Source organism: Notamacropus eugenii, chromosome 2 (assembly GCF_028372415.1).
Source record: "Notamacropus eugenii isolate mMacEug1 chromosome 2, mMacEug1.pri_v2, whole genome shotgun sequence".
Taxonomy (NCBI): Eukaryota; Metazoa; Chordata; class Mammalia; order Diprotodontia; family Macropodidae; genus Notamacropus; species Notamacropus eugenii.
The window spans coordinates 378,192,274-378,199,694 of NC_092873.1; the positions used below are offsets into that span (position 1 = coordinate 378,192,274).

The following is a 7,421-nucleotide window of genomic DNA, read 5'->3' on the forward strand; positions in this document are numbered from 1 at the left end:
CCATCTGGATCCAATGACCAGATACTCATCAGCATGACTGGAGATGACCCAGAATGAGGCAATTGGAGTTAAGTGACTTGCCCAAGGTCACTCAGCTAGTGTCAAGTGTCTGAGGTGAGATTTAAACTCAGATCCTCCTGACTCCTGCACTGGTGCTTTATCCACTGCACCACCTAACTGCTCCGAGTTTACATTTACATATTTACCAGCCAACCTTTAATTACAACTTACATGAAAAAGTTTGATTTTACTAGGAAAAAAAAGAATTCACCGGGTCCTTTGTTAGAGTTCAGTGTTGGGCTTTAGCAGACATGTGGAAGCTGTTTGAAGCATTTTCTCTCTCTTTCTCTTTAAACTTTTTGTCCTGGCTTTGCCACTTAAGTACTTTTCAAGCCTCAGTCTGACAAACTGTTCCATAGAAGACACTGAAAAGTACTTTATTCTTGTTTTATCTTTTGTTCAGTACCAAGGTGTTGACAACTTCTTGTACTTGTTCCAGATGATAAGTTCAAAAATGTTTTTTTCTCAGCCACCTAGTCTTGGCCTTTCTTGGTTTGTCTGAAGTCTCAAAACCTCTTTCCTAAGCAAGTTTATCTACATTCATCCATGACCATTTTTCTCACTGTTTTGGACTTGGCATTAGCAACTTCCGTCTTTTGGTTTCCAGCTCTAACAGGAGGAGTATATTTCTTTCTTTCAGTAGAACATACCAAAGTTCATGTAAATCTTCTGTGTGCTTGTACCTTCACTGTTCATAAGTACAAAGAATGCCTGATTTGACTGTTTCTTCTCCCCAATTTTTTGGATCATCAAAACATTCTTTTAGTACTTACCTTGATAAAGTTGTATGAATTAATCTATATTGGTGGAAGGTCTGACGTTGCTCACATTCTTGTTTGACAAACTTGCTGGCATTGGAGGCCATCATGCAATTGACTAAAAGATGTAGAGAATACAAGATTTTACTGTGTTTGTTGATCAAAAAAGCATTTGATTTTGTAGAGCAAAATGCTGCTGTAAAGGGCTTTTTGTAGTAAGATGTTTCTCATCCTCACATCAAAGTCATTCAAGATTATTTGAATGGTATAATAATAGTTATAACCTTGTTCAATGATCCTTGTATCATTAATATCAAATAAGGTGTAAAGCAGGATGTTTGTTACTCTTATGAATAATAGTAACAGTATTCATTGAGTGCTTTAAAATTTGCAGTGATTTACAAATATTATTCATTTGATCCTCACAATAACTCTGGGATATAGATACTACTATAATCTCAATTTTACAGATGAGGAAACTGAGGCAGATGATGGTTAAACAATTTGCCCAGAATCACAACTCTGATGCTAGAGTTGAACTCTGATCTTCCTGGCTCCAGGATTAGTGCTAATGGAGGAAATTCAATGTATAGTTCAAGTTAAAGAGTTCTTTTATGAATGATTTACTTCCCCAAGATGCCCTTGTTCATAGATGACATGTTAATTCCATAAAGCTCTGGAACATTGCAGAGCCTCCTGGAAGAGAACTGTAAACAAAACACAGGAGAAGACTGAAGGACCTGTAGGGGTTAGAAGACTGAGTAGAAGATTGAAAGACCTTTCACTATCTAGGGATTCTAAGCAGAGGTGTGGACCAAATGAAGTCCTGAGCTGCCACTGTCGGGGAGAAGGAGCTAGCACACACCTGGTGAGTTCAGTAGAAGAGGGAAGGAGACTCTGCTGGATGTGGGCACTTGCATGAGAGCAGAGTCCCTGGTTTTGGTTCCAGGGCAGAGAGGACAGCTGAAGTTTGCACCCACCAGAGGGACCGCAGGGAGCAAAAGCATTTGCAAGGCTGGGGGCTTTGGCCATGGCTTAGGGGTGGAGAGAAGTGCCCAAGGTTGGATCACAGGACAGAGCTCAGAAAATAACAATAAGAGGGACCTGAGGCTTGGGGCATCATTCCTCAGACCTCTGGACTAGAACTTGATTATTATAATAACTGCTAAAAGCAAAATAAAAATGAGCAAGCAAAAAAGAAAGAATGCAACCATAGATAAATAATTCATTGAAAACTAGAACTGGGCAAGGAGAAGCTAATAATACAGAAAGACACCAAGAAATAATAAAACAAAATCAAAAGAATGAAAAAAAAGAGTGTGAAATTTTTCATCAGAGAAAACATAAGAATAATCATACTATCTGAAAGTTATGATTAAATAAAGAATCTTGATATAATATTACCAGAAATTATCAAGGAAAATTGCCCTGACGTACTAGAACAGAAGGCAAAGCTGACATAGAAATAAATCCACCAATCACCCCCTGAAAGGGATCCCAGGAGGAAAACTTACAGGAATATCATAGCCAAAAATCAAAGTACCCAGGTTAAGGAGAAAATATTGCAAGCAACAAGAAAAAAAAAACAATTTAAATATCATGGAGCTACAATGAGGATTACCCAAGCCTTAGCAGCCACTACATTGGAGGACTGTAGGTCTTGGAATACTATATTTCATAGGACAAAAGAACTGGGGTTATGATCAAGGGTAACTTACTCAGCAAAGTTAAGTATAATCATGAATTTAAAAAATGGATATTTAATAAACTGACTTTCAGGTATTTGTGATAAAAACAGCAGAACTTAATGGAATATTTGACATATAAGATCCAGGAGAAATATAAGGTAAACATTAAAGACCAATTATAAAGGACTCAATGAGGTCAAACTGGTTGCTTCTTATATGTGAAAATGTTATCAGTACTGTTATAGCTGTCATCATTGTTTGGGTAGTTTGAAAGACTTGGGCTGAACTGTGTATGATGGGGTGATTCTAAAAAAATAAAACAGCATAGGGAAGATCAAAAGGAGTAATTATCTCAAACAAATGAGGTAGGAAAGATACAGAAGAAGCAAGTGGTGGGGAGGGCAGGTATTGCTGGAAACTTACTCTTATGGGTTAAACAGGGAACAATATATATATATATACATATATATGTATATGTAAATATGTATATGTATGTATATAAAAGTCTTCTAAATTTAGAAGGAAATAAGAGGGTAAGGGAATAAGATAAGAGAGTGACTTTTAGAATGGTATGAATTAGGAAGGAGGGAGGGGATAAAGGAGAAACTCTTAGAAAGATAAGCAGATTAAGGTGGATAGTGTGGGGAGAGGATAAGGCAGGGACTCATAGGAGTGGGTAGATTAAAGAATTAGAGGGCAAAGTAGTAGGTAGAAGTAAATTAGACAGGTAAGGAGGGATAGGGTAAATAGGGTAAGAAGGACAGTAAAGAAAAATAGGATGGAGACAAATAACAGTAATTATAACTGGGAATATGAATGAGATGAGTTTATCCATAAACTGGAAATGGATAGTAGAACTCTCTGGTACTGGCTAAGAAATGGAGAGGTGGATTAGTGGAACACAGTAGATATATACGATACATATTAGTAAAGGACTGTAGTAACTTTGTGCTTGACAAATATAAAAATTTAAGTTTTTGAGATAAGAATTCATTTATTTTGTAAAAATTGTTGGGAAAACTGGAAAGCAGTCTAAAATTAATTGGGCATAGAGCATATATTGAACGATGTACCAAGATAAGGTCAAAATGGATTCATGATATAGATATAGAGGATAAAAGGAAGATATCACAAGAAAATTAGAAGAACATGGAACACATTACCTATCAGACTCATGGATAAGAGAATATGTGAAGAAACAAAAGATAGAGAGTATTATTGAGGAATAAAATAGATAATTAGATTATTTTAAATTAAAAAGTTCTTATATAAATAAAATCAAGGTAGCCAAGATTAGAAAGAAAGCAGAAAACTGGGGGAAAACTTTCACAGACAATCTCTCAGATAGGGTCTCATTTTTCAAATATATGGATAACTTTGTCAAATTCGTAAGAATACAAGTCATACCCCAATTGATGAATGGTTAAATGAGAAGAACATATAGCTTCCTGATGAAGAAATCAAGACCATTTATAATTATATGAGAAAATGCTCTAAATCATTATTGATTAGAGAACTGCAAATTAAAATAACTTTGAGATATCATCTTACACCAATTAGACTGGCTAAAATAAAAGATATTCTTCAATTGGGGAATGACAATAAGCTGTGATATATAATTGTGATAGAATATTGTTGTGATTTAAGAAATGACAAGCTGGTTGATTTAGAAAAAAATAAAGAAAGAGTTGGACCTATGCAGGAAGATGCCATTCACCTCCAGAGAAAGAACTGACAAATAGAAATAGGCATAATATAGTCTTACATATATGTATATATGTGTATGTTTATTGATAGGTATGTATATGTATATATTTGTGTTTACTTGTAACCTCTAGGATGGGGGGAAGGAAAAAAAAATAAAAAGTGCACAGCAGAGAACAAAAGAAAAACTAGAAGGAAGCACAGAAAGGCTGGATTGTTTTGAAAACAATATATAAGATTTATTACATAAGTTTTCATGAAATGGAAATTTATCGTTTTGTATGGAACCCTCTCATGTTCTGCTCTATACATGGAAATATTCCTTTTTTTTGTTTTGTATTTAAGTTTAAAATGAATAAAATATTTTTAAAAAGGAAAAAAAGATAATTTAATTAAGGTAATTTAAGATTTGTGTCACTCCATAAGAAGTGTTAGACTGCAGTCTGACATCTAGTCAAAAGTTACTATCCTGGGGCATGTGGCTGTCCATTAGTGTTCCATCCCCACTGTTTCTTCACATATGGCTTCCCATATAGAAGACTCATTTAATGTCTCGTTGATCCTCTACCTAATTGGTGATGCCCTTTTTCTTCCTTTCTTTTTTTAAAATAATATTTTATTCCCCCTGCCCAATCACATGGAAAAATAATTTTTAACATTCAAGTTTTAAAAAAGTTTTGAGTTCCAAATTCTAACCTTCCCTCTCCCCTCTCTCCTTCCTGCCCTTTTCTTTTTTCTTTCCTTTCTAATATTTCATTTATATATAGTTGCTAAAGGTAATAATCCAAACGTGCAATTTAATTAGATTAGTAAATGCATAGTAAATTCAAAAACATGAACTGCTCATACAAAATCTTGCTTCTTTCTTAAGTACACAGTTTATTGGCTTAAAAGAGAAACAAACAGGACATTTTGTGTGAAACACAGAGAAAATCTGTCTGAAGAAATATAGTTGTGAGAGAGCCTGAGAGAAAAAGCAAGCCCTCTGATAAGGACCCTAGAAGAGAGATACAGAGTTCTGAGAGCACTGCATCAAAAACATACTTCTCATGTGGAAAGACTTGATGAACTGCTGCAAAGAGAAGTGAGCAACCCCTAGAGAACAATTTATACAATAACAGCAATTTTGTAAAGATAATCAACTCTGAAAGACTTAATAATTCTGATGAACACAGTTACCAACCATTATTCCAAAGAACTCATGATGAAACATGCTAGCTACCTCCAGAAAGAGAATCGATGGACTCAAAGTGCCAATTGAAGCATACTTTCTTCTTCTTCTTCTTTTTTTTTTTGCAGTGTGGCTAATGTTGAAATTGTTTTTGCATGTGTATACATATTTATAGTGGTTTTCATTTTTCCTGATTTCTCAATGGATGGGAGAGGGGAAGGGATAAGGGAGAGAATTTGGAACTGAAAACAAATAAAACTGAGCTGAAGTTAAAAAATAATAAAAGAAAACATACCCCTCAATAAAATAAAATATGGCATCCAGAATAGAACCCAGTAATCTAAATGTTGTCTGACCAGGGCAGAGTATATAACAACACTATCACCTCTCTAGTCCTGGACATTTAATGCAGCTTAGTCACAGTAGCTATTTTTTTAGTCTGCTATAATAGAATGCTGATATATAATGTGTTTGTAGCTTACTAAATAAAGTCTTGAGCATTGGTTTTTGTTGTTGTTTTTCTCTAGTTATGTGTCCATCAGCTTATAATTCTAAAGTTGTTTGCCTGTTTGTTTTGGGAGAAGAATCTGCCATAAGTGGACTTTACTTTTATCTCTATTAAGACTTTATTTTGTCTCCATTAACTTTCATCTTATTAGATCTGGCCCAGTTTTCTAGCGACTCAATTTGTTGTTGTTTAGTCGTTTTTCCGTATGTGCAACTCTTGAGATCCTTGGGGTTTTCTTGGCAAAGATAATGGGAGAGGTTTGCCATTTCCTTCTCCAGTTCATTTGACAGAAGAGGAAACTGAGGCAAACTAAGTGACTTGGCCAGAATCACACAACTAGTAGATGTCTGGAGCCAGACTGAACTCATGAAGATGAGTCTTCCTGACTTCAGGACCAATGCTCTATTCACTGCACCACTTAGTTGCCCTAGATACTTATAGCACATCAAATCTGACATGTTCAAAAGACAGTTGGTAACACAAGATTGGAGCTCAGGAGAGGCTAGGGCTGGATACATAGATCTGAGGGTCATCTGCATAAAGGTGACAATTAAACTCATGGGAGCTGATGAGATCACCATACAAGACAGTGTGGAGGAAAAAAGAAGAGAACCCAGAATAGTCTTGATTATGATCATAGCTAGCATTATTTAGTACTTTTAAGATTTGCAACACACTTAACAAATACGGGCTTATCTTATCCTCACAACAACTCTGGGAGATAGGTACTATTATTAATTTCATTTTATAGGTGAGGTAGACAGAGGTTGAGTGACTTGCCCAGGGTCACTTACCTAACAAAAGTCTGAAGCTGCATTTGAACTGAGGTTTTCCTGACTCCAGTTCCAGGGCTCTATCCATTGCACCACCTAGTGGCCTCTTTAGACATTGTTCTGGTTCTGCTCACTTCACTACATCGTTTCATACAGGTCTTCTCAGGTTTCTCTGAAATGGTTCCTTCTGTCATTTTTTATGGCACAATAACATTCCATTATATTCATATATCATAGTTCATTCAGTCATTTCCCAATTGACTAACACCCTCTTTGGTTTCCAGTTATTTGCTCTAACAGAAAAAAACCTAAAAACCTCATATAAATTTTTTTTTGTACATATTGGTTCTTTTTCTCATTCTTTGATCTTTGGGGGAAGGGATATAGTACTAGTAGTAATATCACTAGGTCAAATGATTTTTTACATAGTTCGGTGATTTTTTTTTTTATCATTGTTCTAAATTGCTTTCCAGAGTGATTGGGCCAATGCATAGCTCCATCAATATTACATTAGTAAGCCTGTTTTTCTGTAACCTATCTAACAGTTGTCATTGTCTCCAACTGAATGAGTGTGAGGAGGAACCTCAGATCTGCTTTAATTTGCATTTCTACTTGTGGCTACTACTTGTGGAAGTAGACAGAGTGTTGAGTTTGAAGTCAGGAAGGCTCCTCTTCCTGAGTTCAAATCTGGACTCAGACACCTATTAGCTGTGTGACCCTGTGCAAGTCACTTAACCCTATTTGTCTCAGTATATCATC

General features: G+C 35.6%; 1 pseudogene; it reads right to left on the reverse strand.

The window, feature by feature from the left end:
* Positions 1-210: 210 nt before the first annotated feature.
* LOC140528856 (large ribosomal subunit protein uL29m pseudogene) lies at positions 211-1,042 on the reverse strand (annotated as a pseudogene).
* Between the last annotated feature and the right edge of the window lie 6,379 nt (positions 1,043-7,421).